The sequence below is a fragment of the Cynoglossus semilaevis genome, chromosome 14 (genome assembly GCF_000523025.1).
Source record: "Cynoglossus semilaevis isolate Cse_v1.0 chromosome 14, Cse_v1.0, whole genome shotgun sequence".
In the NCBI taxonomy this organism is placed as follows: Eukaryota; Metazoa; Chordata; class Actinopteri; order Pleuronectiformes; family Cynoglossidae; genus Cynoglossus; species Cynoglossus semilaevis.
The window spans coordinates 1,423,696-1,439,064 of NC_024320.1; the positions used below are offsets into that span (position 1 = coordinate 1,423,696).

The window sequence follows — 15,369 nt, forward strand, 5'->3', positions numbered from 1 at the left end:
ACAAAAAATGCAATTGCACAATATGACACTTATAAAGATTAGGTTTAAGAGGAGCATCCGCTAAAGGCAAGAACTGAGAAACCTGAGGTGGGAACAGCTGCTGAATGTGTGTGATCCCTAGTACCACCGGCAGGATTGTACTACAAACCTCTGTCTTACTGCGGTGGAAATGCATGTTGCAGTTACTTAGATAGGAAAGCTTTGACATTGAACGAATTTAGTCAGAAATGATGACAATGACAATGACAGTGTCCCTGAAGGTCAAAACACAACGACAATACAGAAACTATTACTACAGTAAACACATATACAACGGATTCCAGAAAAACACATTTTTTTCGTGGACTGTTGTTGTGTTTTGGCCTTCAGGGCCACTGTACATAATAGCTAGCATGCTATGTTAGCCAAGGCAGTATCCAAAAGATATGTGAAAATAAGTTAAAACATTTGTGAAATTCTTGAAATACGTTTTCTCAAAAGAACAAAAATGTCCTAAATATATTGAACAAAAGGCATTTTAGATATAGAAATAGAAAGAAAATGGAAAAACAGCTTTAAAATTTACTACAGCTAATTGACAACACAATAGCTGGCCTTTCATTGGTCACTTTTTCATTGTAAAAATAACAAAGACTTCAGAAATATCCACACATTTTTCAAAATGAATGAACTGTTGCTAAATGGTGCTTAAAAATACCAGGATGAGTCAAAAAGTTCTGGCTGAAACTGATTATATATATATATATATATATATATAAAAATCTATCTTGAGAAACAAAACTATTTCTTTTAAACCCTCCATTGAAGTCTAAACACTTCTGACAGTGGACTCATCAGAGAATTCCTTCTCTCTAAGGAGTGTCCACTTCTTTTCAATTATTCTCTCAGTTTTAGGAAAAAGAAAAAAAAATCCAATGGTAGAAACCTGTTGGAAAGGTTTTTAAATTGGACCAGATTTCTCTTCCAGTTTGGTGAGAAGTGTGGCATTTGCTCATTAATCATCAACACAGTTCAACACTTGACAAAGATATGATGGTAGAACTGGTGAGAAATGTTGGAGAGACACCCTGAGAGACCCCTCTGAAAAAGAAAAACGATTCTAGTGACATTATTTTGATGACATGTCTTGGAACTTTTTGACGTACCCATTGCGTAGCTAATAACGCTCAGGGTGTGAGCTAATGACCATTTGCTACAACAACAGTTTGACTGACTGGGCTTTTGCTTTTGTTTTTTCTCCCCTAATTCCACTGAATTCCCTTGATTTCTCCTCCTCCAGCTCCTCATTCCTCTCCTCACCTCCTTCTGTCCCTAACCTCTTCACTCCTCACTCTCACTCCTCAGTGGCTGTGCCCTCCCAGCAGGGAGGAGATGCCTTCACCAGAGGAGGTTTATTTCCAGGACTCTGCTCCTCTCTTTGTCCTCCCTCTGCTCTCCCTCTCTGGGCTGCATGGTTTCACGGTCCACCCCGCGGACTGGGCCTCTCTGTCCCCTGCCAGGCCTTTTAGGCGGCGGGTTAAACATTGATTTGTGAATGGAGGGATGCACAGTGGCCCCTGTGTGGAGAGCTGTGGTTTCCTACTGTTTCTGTGTGTACACACACAAACCCTGACTATACACCACCAAGACTAACAGCCCAAATGAAAGCTAGTGGGCTAAAAGGCTCTAAACCCAACAAATGAACAGAGGAGGAACAGTTTACTTTTCTTCTGGCGCTGTTTAGCATCTTAAAATCAGACTAGTGTCGCATTCAGGAGCGCTCTGGACAGAAAAGCGCTGTTAAAATGGGATCATTTTAAAGAGAAGAAGGGATTTATGTGGTCTGTAAATTTACAGACTGATTGATTCTTGTTCAAGTCCTGTTGGCTGTACTAGCTCTAGCTTTCATTCTGGCCAGTAATATATACGGAGATATATTTTATGTTTGTTTTCTGGTAACCTTTAGATATGTTTACTTTAATTTTGGGCCTGACTTTAGACCAGTGATCAACTGGTGGCCCACTGGCCTATTCTAGCCCACTGAACCGTCCAATCTAGCCCTCCATTAGATTCCAAAATAAACATCAAATAATAATGTAGACACATATTTGATTTTTATTTCACTTTATTTGAGTGTCCGGCCCCCATGGTGTCAGTCCAGAAACATTCTGACCCCCCACAAATATAGTTGGTGACCCCTGTTGGAGATTTTTCACCATTTAATTAAGGAAAACTTTAGCTATTCTGACTAAATATTTAGCAAATATTTAACCATTTACATTGTCTTTTAGTAATTGTGCTATTTAGAACTTGTATTAACTATTATTAACTTCTATTAACTATTAGTAATAGACCAACTACCAACTGTAACTTTAAACTCTTTTCTAGGCTAACTTTTGGTTTCAGTTACTGCTTCGAATACTTTTGATTTGTTGTTTGGGCTAACTTTAAAATTTAATCTATCCCTTGTCATATTTTAGGTATTAGCCTAATTGCTAACTCATTTTTCTTGATTAGCATTAAGAAAACATTGTCTTTTGCTAGTTGACAATGCTAACTCCTCGGATTAGCATTAAGAAAACATTGTCTTTTTTTATGTAGTCTCTACTAATTATTAGATAATCTAACTTAAGGTTTGGGTTGGACTTTAAACTATCTTTTTTTCCAGTAATTTTCCTGCTAGTTGACAATGCTAACTCCTCCCTATTTGTCTTTATCGTTTTGGACCACCGTCCATCCATCCATTTTCATCCGCTTATCCGTTACCGGGTTGCGGGGGCAGCAGTCGCCACCCAAATCACATTGCACCGTACCAACCCCCCCAAACCTTCCTGCAAGTGGTGAGTCCACTGGAAGGTACCAACCGCCCTAACCGGGATTCGAACTTGCCCAGGAGGTGAACCCTGGGGTTCCACACCAATGACAGAGACATTGCCTCTGGGCCAAAGCGCCACTTGGACCACCGTAGCTGAATTTATTTATTTTTAATCTTTGGGCTAACTTTTTATTATCTTTTTGAAATCTGCAGCTCTCTTGAATTGTTTTGTGTTTTTAGCTTTTTTTTAACTTTCTGCTTTGGTTGAAATAACTCGCAGTTTTCAGCAAAATGTTTTTGCAAATTAGGAAATTAAAACATTGATGCTACATTTGGAATATTTCTGGTTATTTATTATGTTTTAGCAAACAATTGTTATCATTATTGTTGTCAACAATATTTTCTTAATGAACTTTCCTCAGGGTTGTCATTACAGTCAGTAGTTTAAATGTGTCCCGTGTGTCTTGTGTTTGTACAAGCTATGTGTTTGTTTTATCTATGAAAGAAATACAGATGTATTTTTGAGTCAGTGCCATCCATACATTTACAGTGTTTGTTGAAGTGTCCTCACAAACCCTACTTTTGCTCTGTGTTTCTTTCCTTTCTAGTAAAAGCACCAGCCGTACCAGAAATCATTAACAATAGCCACTGTGCTCATATATTTGAGCTGCTCATGCAATAAAAAATAATGATGTACAACCAGTAGCAGTGAAGGAAACAGACTAGGAACCAACAGGAGACAGAGTGGTACAGGTCCAGAGAGATGCCTTTAGTTTCCTTCATAAATTCATTCTGTCGCCCACAGACTGATACAAAGATGTGTTTCTGCTTTTTGTCCGTTAGTTTCAGAAAGGGTTGCCGGGGCTGTAATGTTGCCCACGAATGAGAAATTTGATGACTGTGATGAAAAAAGGAGGCAAATCCATCTGCTGGAGCTAGTTGAAAAATTAAGGGAAAAAAATAGTCCGGATTTTTTTTTTTAATTAATCATAAAATATTCTAGCCACTCATGGTAGGTGTATGGTAGGTGTATTACAGGGTCAAATATATCATATTTTCTGGACTATAAGTCGCTCCGGAGTATAAGTCGCACCAGCCAGCTAGAGTGCCCTCTAGCGGCTGTCAGTGTGAAAATAACAAACATATGAAATTATATATTTTAATATATAAGTCGCAGTTGACTACTTGGCAAACCCAGCCAAAGGATGGAAAAAAGTGATTTATAATCCAGAAAATACGGTGTATGGAGTTTACACTGGTAATGATACGATTACGGATCCTGGGGCTATATCACTGATTCAGCCATGTGTTTAGACAAATCTGGGGTTTTGGGGTGGAGAAGTCTGCTTTCTGAATATGGGTCCTAGAGTGGAGAAGTGTGGAAACTCTGGCTCTGTATCTCTGTGTGGACAGAGCAGGGACCCACTTCTCTGTAATCTTTTACATAGGCACCCCTGCTCAACACCACAGAATAAAAACAATGATTGATGCCAGGCAACTTCTGACCATGCTAATCGGGCTACTAGGTGTGCTACTGCTAATTATTCCACTTTTTTCAGCACTTTAACAGCAAAAGTTTATGCAGAACACTATTCATCTGGTGTTAGTATGTTGGAGCAGGGTGACACAGCGCCATTTACAGGCCTGGCACATGTATTACAGGGATCAGAGTCATATTCAGTGGCTCAGTTCGAACACTAAATATTTCTGCATCTGGAGGCTCTGTACTAGTATTGTGTCGTATCACAGCCATGTAAACAGGGCCATACACACAAGCAACTATTTTTCACTCACATTCACACCTTTGGTCAATTTGGTGTGAACGGTTGATTGATCTAATCCTGTGTGTTTTTGGACTCTGAGAAGTTCCTGAAGAAATCTTTTAAACAAACAGAAAGACTGGGAATTGAAACAGGCAAAATTGTGACCTTCCTGCATGAGGCACGTGTACTGCCCAGTGTTGTGTCTATTTGCATGTACTTTGTCTAATTAGTATTACAGTGTTCCCTCTCTATCGCGGTTCTCCTTTCGCTCCCTCAGTACATCGCAGATTTATTTATAAAACTTGACATTATAAAATAATTATACATATGATAGTTTTAGCTTTGAAAATGTGGATTCTCATTTTGAAATTGAGATAAGGGCATTTGCTAATGATCCCTGGTAGCTTTGTTTACCTAGATGAGATCATACAGAGCAAACTATTGGCTAATACAATGCGTACTCAGTGTACTATTGGCTAAATGAGCATGGTGTTCTGTTCCTCACTCTGATTGGCTCATGCATCGTAACATCTCTCAGCATCTCCCCCTGTCTTTCGGCCACTCTCTCGTTCACTTCGCTCTACGTTGTGATTCTATGACTCTACTGTGTGGTAAAGGGTAATACAGTCTAGTTGATAACAGTGTGAGGGAGGTTCATAAAGGGTAAATAAATAGCTGGAAATACTATAAGAACTATCTCGCGTCTACTTTGGGATTTTTCCCGTCTCGTGGTGCATCTTGGAACGCAACTACCACGATAGGAGAAGGAACACTGTATACAGTTGTGTGTCCTGCTTTTGTGCAAGGCATTCTTTTTATATGCCTGTATGACAGAAACACTTACTGTAGCTCACAGCTGAATATTTTTCACCAGACGACCTTCAGCATCATTTACAGATTTCATTTTTTAAACGCTCTTAAAAAAGAGTCCACATTAAAAATACGACAACTTATTGTTAATTATTAATCATTTTGATGTAAAATGATATGATATTAAAACCCCTCCAATACAGAGAAGTGAGTGCACCCCCTTTTGGATGTTAGATTAGATTGTCAGTTCTTTTGAAAAATGTACAAAACAATGACTATGATAATTAGTTACTTGCATGGACTGGGCTGTGAGTCTCTGAGTCAAAAAGTGTTTAAGACAAAGGTGTCCCTTTTCAACCGCTTAAACATGTCATCATGTCTCTCTGATCTGGTTTCATCACTTAAATCACTTAAATATATTTGCTTTTGTCTAAATAAAGGTGGTTTTTTTTCTTAGTTTTTGACTTTGTAATAAATGGATCAGGACTAAGAACAGGTTTAAAATCATGAGTAAATTGTAAAAAAAAAAAAAAAAAAAAAGGGCATTCTGGTCTAAATACAGACAGTGTGTCCTGCTGCTCTATACCAGGCCAGTGCATACACCTCACACACCTCCTCTACTACCACCGCTATCACAGACACACACACACACACACACACACACACACATACACACACAGAATCCCTCTCCTCCCCCCCAGGCCTGCCGCTGCCTAAACATCCCCCAGAATTCTTTGACACTAGCTGAGGTGTTGCTTGGCAACGAGGCAACGGACAGCGTCATCCGGGGAGTAAGAGAAGAGATGAGAAGCAGCACAGAGGTCTGCTCTAATCTCAGCATTAGACTACAGAGGGATGGCGGGCACAGAGGTGTTCACAAAAAGACCGTCGAGTGTCAGGATTTATCAGTGGCCACAGAAGGGAAAGAAAATCAACCTTTGATTAAAAATGCAACATTTGAATTAGTTTCACTGTGGCCCAGACCACACATCGTCCTACAGTGGTTCAGATGTGTGCTGGCCATGCAGCCCAAATATGTGCTCTGTGTCACTCAATGGCCCATATTTGGAACACTTCTATTTTTAGACACCTTTTGGCTGACCTGCTGTGAATCTGTGGCCAGAGAGTGGCTCAGACTTGGCAAAGCACACAAGTGGGCCACAAAGATTCAGTTTTTTGGCCCACATTTGAAGCTGCTTCCCCTAAGGCTTTGGTTCCCTTGTTTTACATATTTTTAGTGTGCTCTTATATGTCGACGATTCTTCAAGAAATGTTCTTAAAAAAATATGACATTTGATTTTTAAATTTAAAAAAAAGTCTAATGATCTAATCTTTATAAAACTCCGAACGGTCAAAGAGCCCCCTACTGGACACTGTATAATAAATAACTTTTGTCAGTATTTTGAAAAATGCCAGACAAAAAAAAGCATTGTAAATAATAAATAGTTTTAACGATACCTGCTTGAGTATATGAAACGTATAATATCAATACAAAAAATACATTTTGTTTTTTATAATATAACATATATACTGTGGTAAGAATTCTAATGTTGATTTTATTAACTAATAATTATACTGCAAGTAGATGAGGATGAGGTGAATACAAAAATTGAGAAATTATTTTGTGATTTTGGGATGAGATTTTAATGTTTACATGAGATTAGATGTCCAAACCCGCCTGTTTCTCATGGCAACCTCGGTTTGATTCCCCAGTGTTGGTGGATCATGTAGACTCAGCATGGTGTTTAGGTTTTGCTGACAAAGTGATGTCACATAAAGACCAGACTTTGTTTCTTCTACTAAAGCAAATCTACTTAAGTGCCTGACTCAAAATAAATGTTCCCTCAGCCTCCACTGGACTTTTATCTATTTTCCCATAATGCTGTTGGCACCGCAACATAGCACGAAAGTAAACAAATGCTGCCACGACTTTTTTTTAACTGGCAAGAACAATGTTTGGTAATGTGGTCTTTGGTGGATTATCACTGACTCCCACATTATCATCCTTCGGTTTATGTGACGTCATAAATGATTTGGAGACAATGATGTTGTCCTGAATGTGGAGGTTGAGAGTTGAAGAAGATGTGGGTTTCATTGGCAGTGAGCTGGATGGACAGGGACAGATCAGAGACACTGGCAAACACTGAGAATTTTGGACAGATGTGGGTCGTCTAAATCCTAAAGGTGGGACGCACAAGGCAGTCCTCCTGCTGGTGACCAGGTGTTGCTTAGCCTGAGGTCATGTGTCCACTTACAGTCCTATCTGATGAATGCATTTAGAGCTACATCCTAGGGTTGAGATTGGTTCTCGACGTTCTCCTCTTATGGTTACGTTGCCATCTCCCATTAAATTATTAAGGAGGTCTTGTTCTATCATTCCGACTTAAAGTATGCAGTTAAAACAAATTGTGCACTGGATCTATTTTGCGAGCTCAGTGGATGACTATGTCATCAGGTGGAGTTAAAAGTGGCTTTGTTTACATTCACCGATTCTATGTCATACACTGGATTATGCTACCTCTGCTTTCTTTTGTTTGTGTTGTATTATGGGTAACTTTTTGCCCTTCATTATGGCTCCCAGGCGTAAGTCAGACTCTTGTGATGTTTTTATGTCCTAGATTAGCGGTTCTCAAATGGTGGTACGTGTACCACTAGTGGTACATGAGTGCTCTCTAGTGGTATGTGGGGAAAATTCACATTTAACATTTACATTTTCGATTGAAACAATTCATACAACATTTAAACATAAACATCTTTATAAACATTTCTAAACCTCTCTCCTGTGGGGGAAGCTAACAGGGAAGGACCTATGCTGCTGTATTCTAATGTTGGTCATCATGGTGGTACTCAGAGAGATCAATGTTTTCTCAGGTGGTACAGAGTAGAAAAAGTTTGAGAACCACTGTCCTAGATTATGGGGTGTAGGTGAGTGACTTAGGTACTTATGTACAGCATGTGACGGCATGTCCGGTATACAGTGTATGACTGGGTCACATGATTTTAACATAACTGAGGCTCAGTGTCAAACTTTACTCAGGAGTCTTGTCCAACCCACATGGACAAGTCCAAATGAAATTGGTCTTTCTCTTAACAGAGAGAGCATCACACTGCTGGTACCGATGGTCTGACAGAGCAGGCTGAGTGAAGCTGCTTTTGCCGCCCCTGCTGCTGCTGTAGCTGCTGAGTAAGAGGGTCCGTGCCTAGGCTCAGACCCTGAGTGACAGGTATTGACCCACCCAGCCAAAAGACGTCTCTGTGGGAACGCTATTGATTATTGCTGCAGCAATAAAGGTCCCGGAAGCTTGTGAGAATGTCATGACTCTGTGCTGCCCACCAGACCCTGGACCCCAGCACAAAAACACAAAGAGGGAAACACTTTCACTCTGACACCTCTCTAACATACAACCACTCATTCTCTCTGGCCAACATTGGGCTTTTTTTGAGCGCACAATGGAAAAGATGAAAGAGAAATTTGGCGGCAAACTAAGGGGTTGTCGGGCTGGGATTTGAATTTATATGGGTGTGAACATGGATGAGGAGTGGGCTTCTTAATAAACCCTCCAAAAAGATCAATGACATTCTATAAAACAACTTTCTTTCTTTTCTCTTTCGTTCTTTCTTTCTTTTTTTCTTTCTTTCTTTCTTTCTCTCTTTCTATTTCTCTCTGGCGTTCCTGCTACAACGGTAGCGTGGAATTGGATTATGTGCTGCAATCAGCAAGAAGAATCACATTAAAACTGCACTGAAGGCAGTACCGACTCAAACTTTAACACTACGTCTCAAGAAAACCCAGCAATAGTTTAAAAATCTCTAGACATATTTACTGTAGTTTGATCACCAAACTCTTAAGGCGACACAGGACAAATTTGAAGTGGGCAAATATCTTTCTAAGCGTGTGTTTAGGGACCATTGTCAAACCATGACAGAAACAGCAAAATAAAAATAGTAATGTTTCACATTTTCAGATCAGCTCTTTAGAGTTTTACTGCACTTTAAGTCTGGGTGATATTGATGATGTTGATTACTATATTTACACTCATTGATCACTAGAGTCTTAAGACAACACTGATCAAATATGACTGCTGTGATCAATTTTCAATAATATGGATGGATGGATGGATAGACCTTTAAATCTTTTTGGTAGCATTGTTTGTGAACAGGGGGCGCTCACATTAGACCCAGATATTTAGACATAAACTCTAAATAGCTTCCTGATCCTGTCACACTGCTACAGAATGTCCCAACATCCTGTAGTTTTCAGATTTAAGATTGTTTACTTTTAAGATCTTTTCACTTTAAAGGCTGAGTCTTATCATTTCCCCTGATTTGTTAATCTATGGTAAAAGTAAACAGAAAAAAAAACAGGCTGCAGTTTGTCTTTAAGAAAACAGATGGCACTCTCTGGCTCATTTATCGAAAAACCGTCTTAGTGCTGCCCCATAGAAGCCAATACTTCATAATATAATATAGTACTGGAACCTATTTGAAGACAGCCACATCGGACCATCAGTCTGGGCAGATGATCGTGAATGAACTAGTTGATCACCTGATTTGTCCTGAGTCATGAAATATAAATGGAAACAGTCCGAGCTAAACGCGCCTCTTGGATTGGAGGTGAACCATCTTCAAGAAACCCAAACACGTCCAATCTAAAGTCCTTTAACTGTGGTTTAAAATACCTTTTTATTCAACGAAATTAGGATTTGTCAACCCTTCATGTCATTGTTGCTTCTCTGCTGATGCTCAGACACTAAAACTCTCAACAGCCACCTTCAGGCTACTCTAATTAGACTAACCGAGCATGTTGTCTGTAACTTTATCGTTTATGTAAATACAATTTCCTTGGTAGTTTGTGGGTGTTATTTAAGGTACACATTACAGAGGAGGTTACTTAGGAATCACATTACTTAATCAAGAAAGGTACAGTTAGTTCAATGTTATAATCTTTGAATTTGCAAACAAAAAACCTCAGAAGTGTTACGTTGTATGCTGATGATAACCTAATCTTCGTTCAACTTTGAACATCAATCACTCTCAGAGCATGTACTGTATTGTTTAACTTCTGAAATAGAAAGTCTTCTCTGTGTACAAATAGTGCTTATGATCTAGTGATGGACATATTTGGCTCTGGCCAAGTCTAAAAGTTCAGAAGTGTAGAAGTGTGTTACATTTTATTCAATTGGTTTTTGATTAATATCAGAGCAAACATAATTTTTTAAACCAAATTCAATGAGAATATTGAAGCAGGTTTTGATTTGGCTTCATCTTTACAAAACTGAAAGAACATCAACCTGAGACAAAGTAATGAAGCAGCTGGTGACCATCACTTTACTTTACATGGCACTGCCATCTGAATATCCCATAGACCTGTCTTTGCTTTTTTTTCTTTCTGTACATGAAAAAAAAAATTACAGAACAGTTTTTGGTTACTTCATTATTATATGCGTCTTTTCATTATTGAAAGTGAGAGAGTGGGAAAAAAAGTCTTTGTATTTGAGTCAAGTGACGCCACATCAAACACGAGGGTCATTTAACTGCAGGCTGTCCACTCATTCACTATGTCCCCTCTGCAATCTGGTCATAAACAATGAACATTTTCTTTCTCACTCTCTCTCCATCCTCCGAAGTCCCTCTGTCCTTCATTCACCCACACGCACAAACGCCATCTCCACCCTTGACCTCGCTGTGAAAAGTTAGTGCACCCCAGGTTGAACTCTCCCAGCTCTGCTGCAGCCACAAGCGCTGGGAAAGTGGCCCCTGTTAGACATGTGCATGCGTCCGTCTGAGTGTGTGTGTTTGTGTGAACGCTGGGGAAACACTCGGGGTGTCATGAATAGGAGGGATTTGACCCTCAACCACCTGACCTGTCCACACAAATAAGGCTTTTGACCCCAGGCCGCTATTGTCAGAAGTGTTGCTCGATGTTTTATTCCATGAGCCCGCCAAGATTAAATTTTTTTTCTTTACTTTTCCACCCATGTTGATTTCTTTCTAATTTGACCATTATCTCCCTCCTGTTCCCATCACTCCTCTTTTCTTCTTCTCACACCTTCTGTTCTGCCCTCTCCAACTACAGATGAATATTTTCTCTCAGGAGATCTAAGTTTTTTATTTGAAATATAAGATTAAGTGTTTTTACATCAGGTATAAGCTTTATTTTTTCCAAAAGAGTTACCCTTGTGTGTTCATTCATAAATCTACTCCATGTGTACAGCTAGGATCAGGGCAGTTAAATCTAAATATATCAGAGTTTGCCCTTGACAATTTACACTAACAGCACTGAAAGACATGAGGCTAATTTGGCACAAACCTGAGGCTAGGCTAATGTAGCATGTACAACATTCATGTTTTTGCCAATGTCACCTTATTTATCATGTCCCACAGTGTTTTAAGGTTACAGAATGTTTTGGGTATAGCTACAAATCAGACTCTTGTCAGTAAGTTAGCTCAAAAGCTACATCTTGCAAAGTCAACCAAATAGATTAAATTTTAAATAGATAAAAATAAATAAATAAATTACCTAAAACAATTTTACAATCTAAACCTTTAAATATACCCAACAAAGCAGGACATGTGTCAACCATGAATAACTTAAGTCTGGCTTAAAAAGTATGGTCATTACAATATGTAAGATAAGAATAATGAAAAGCTAAGCAAGCTAAGCTAACTAAGCATTTGGTCAGAAATATCTGAAACAAAAATAATCAAATATGTTTTGATACATTAATTTAAAGCTACAAATATAAACAACGTTACAAAAAATACGAACCTGGTAAAACAAAGTTTAAATAAATAAAATTTAAAGAATATATTTGAAAATACTGGGAAAACTGGGTTTTTTTTTTACCCAGACCTTAAATCATTTATACTCCATTAGTAGTTACTTTATTAATGTTTTTGCTACTACATTTGAGATTTCAGTGATTGATTATAAGCTATGTGTACACACTTGTGTCATTTACATTAACACAAATATAATTGAGCGCCTTATTAAATCTTTGTCACAAAGTAATGAGAGCTGATTATAATCTGCAGGCTGTGATGATGGATGGAGCTGTTGTGTCTCTTTATTTCCCTTTGAAAACAAATCTGAAAACAGCTGTTGAAGGCAGTCCTCACATCAGGGCCTGGGATCTCAGGGGGTCATTAAAGAGGTTCAAGGTAGTCCCTTGAAAAAGCCAGTGTTCTGGTTCAATTTGTTGAGAAATGCAGTGCAACGAAAATAATGGGTTCTTATTAATTTCCAATTTCCAAGTTTTAAGGATACAAAAAAGATATGTTCCTTTAAATCTAACTGTGTAAAAGGAGTTAGTAATGATCAAGTCCATTCATCTGTTGTAATCTTGACATTTTTTACACTCATCTAGTGGTTTTATAGTCTCATGTTTTTCTGGGTAAAATAAAGAATTATATTGTATAATATATTTTTTTTATTTTTTAAGGAACCTATACCAAATAGTAGAAGAAGCTTCCTGCTTCCATACATCAGAGATGTAAGATCTGGTATTTACTCCCTTTCTCGACTCCGTTCAAAGTCACCCCTTATTTGAATGAGAAGAATTCCAAAAATGTCTTATTTAACATGGTCCTGAATACCAAGTTGGACATTAGTCTTCCCAGTCCTGATGAATTCTTCGTCTCCCTTGACCAGGCCTCCTGTGTCACATCTCACCACCCAGTGTTGTAGTACTCTGAGGCTCAAACACAACTTGGACTTAAATTGTTTCATGTCCTTGGATCCTTATTTATTATTTATATGCTTCCACAAGATGTGGATTGGACTGAACTGGACTACCAGATAAATCAACAAAAACAAGCAACAACCAAATGAAATGAATAGCAAAAAAAGTAAATGCCTGAAAATTGTTAGAAATGCAGACTCAACTCAGTTTTCAAGTCTGAGTCCAGTGACTTTTAACACTGAGTATTTGGCTGCAACGTTGACATAATCTCATTATCACATCAATGGGAAACATTGGATGGAAGAGGTTTGCAGATATTTAACTTGGACAAACCTGGCAACAAGTTTTGCACTATAAAGGTCCGCTTATGTAAATGTATAAAAACGTACACTGCAAAAAATACTTTACATTGTGTCTAATGATTAAGCTGCACCATTTTATTCAGTAAATCAATACTGATTAAGTCCATGATACTGACTATAAGCTACTGACTGTAAACCATAAAAATACTTATAATACGTTATAAAAACAGCAGGACTCGGAAAGTGTGTGTGTCTCTGTGTGTATGTGTATATTTAGCTGTAAATAACTACAAAAAACGAATATGGTTCAAGGCCTCAGCCATACGCGTCACCCTGGACCAATTCTTGGATCAAACGCTCCCTCTGCTGGTCAAATTCGTTTTTGCTATATTTTCATGTTGGTTATTTTTCTGCAGAATGTGGTAAAAATGTATTGAAAGAAATGTATTGGAAAACAAATATTGCAAAAATGAATCAAAGTTATCCAGAAAGATAACTCGAAGTGACCCCCCCGTAACTAACGAAAATATCCTTAGTCATACGAAAGATGAATATAAAACTATAAATACCTTTAAAATATCATCCCAGAAATATCCTAAAATAGCGAAATATATATATACAAAACCCCCTCAAATATATACAAAACCAAAGACATAGTTAAAACGAAGCAGCAATAATGACAAACATTTGGTCCGCATAGCTTATACAATACAATTCATGGATTGTTAAATTATCTAGTTTGTATGTTTTTGTTTTATTTTTAATCTCTGATGTACATAAATGTAGTTAGATTTAGAAGAAAAAAAATACAACAACAATAGTACAACAAAAATATCGAAAATAGCATCAGAAAGACTAGATGATTCATGGTAATAATTAGGTAAAGAATTATCTAGAAAGACTAATTAAACACGATATAAAGCAAGATATTATTTATGTATTCCTGTTTACATTTATCACCTCATACTGTTTATATTTATTCCATCCTGTTACATTTGTCACTTCCATACTGTTTACATGTATATTTACCATTAATTTATATTTAGCACAACTTGGTTTGCACTACCTATGTACATAGCCATACCTCAAGTAATTACTCATGGCCTACAAGCTGTGTACGATGTACTCCGGTTGCCAGGCAACGACATTTCGTTGTCAGACTCACTGTTTTTAGTGTTTCTGTGCAATGACAATAAAGAAAGTCTAAGTCTCTAAGAAAAGTAATTGTTAGATTTATACCCACGCCGTTGTTAATTGATGGGCTAGACGAAGCTAAATATTAGCCGGGAAGACAACTACTAATTACCATAGACAGCTTAAATATAGCCTACGAAACATTACACAATTACTAAAAAACAATTTAGCAAAAAACAAGCCAAACGCCTAATTTTATGTAATTCCATCCCAGGAATAAATAACGAAGTTAGCTAACAATACAACTAACAACTAAAAATGGCCACAGAAAGACAGAAAAACATTTTTGACAAATATCTAAAACCGAATGAACGCTTAAATAGAATAATTTTGTTCCAAAATATCAAAATACAGCCAAATAGTTGGATTTAAAAATGCATAAAAACGTGTAATTTCTTTGATTCTACATTTGAGCAACGACGCTTCCTCTCGCACTACGGTCATTAACGGATATTTAATTGAAGACAGACTATAATTTTGATGAGAAATGACAAATATCCTGATGTTGTTTGTAACTTGACGACTTGTTAAACGTCACTTTCCCCTTTTCCTCTACAGGATGTGTCATCGCAGTCTTAGTTGCAGCTCGTGAGGGGGAAAAAAATCTCAGATTCTTCCCAAATCCCGCCTCCCTGTGTGGATTAAAGACATTTTTCCTCCTAGTATGACGAGCTGAAAGCGGAAGTTGTAAGTGTTTAGTCGGAAAAGTCAGCAGCAGCTGTAAGGAAGGGGGGTTGAAACTTTTGGGAAAAGCCCTTTTTCTTCCTGCAGCATTGACTGCTGACGCGTCCACAGCTGCTCCATTCGCACTTCCACCATGTTGC

The 15,369-nt window shown here is 38.0% G+C and overlaps 2 protein-coding genes across 2 annotated transcripts in view; both read left to right on the forward strand.

The window, feature by feature from the left end:
- Nucleotides 1-15,369, forward strand: part of LOC103389085 (ephrin-A5-like) — a 1,154,841-nt gene that overhangs the window by 690,423 nt on the left and 449,049 nt on the right. The gene's annotated exons all lie outside the window — the stretch shown is intronic.
- cercam (cerebral endothelial cell adhesion molecule) overlaps nucleotides 1-15,369 on the forward strand; it is a 32,736-nt gene that overhangs the window by 6,566 nt on the left and 10,801 nt on the right. Inside the window, exon 2 of the mRNA XM_017038424.2 lies at nucleotides 15,104-15,232. The gene's annotated coding sequence lies outside the window, so the exon portion shown is untranslated. The remainder of the gene's footprint in view (nucleotides 1-15,103; nucleotides 15,233-15,369) is intronic.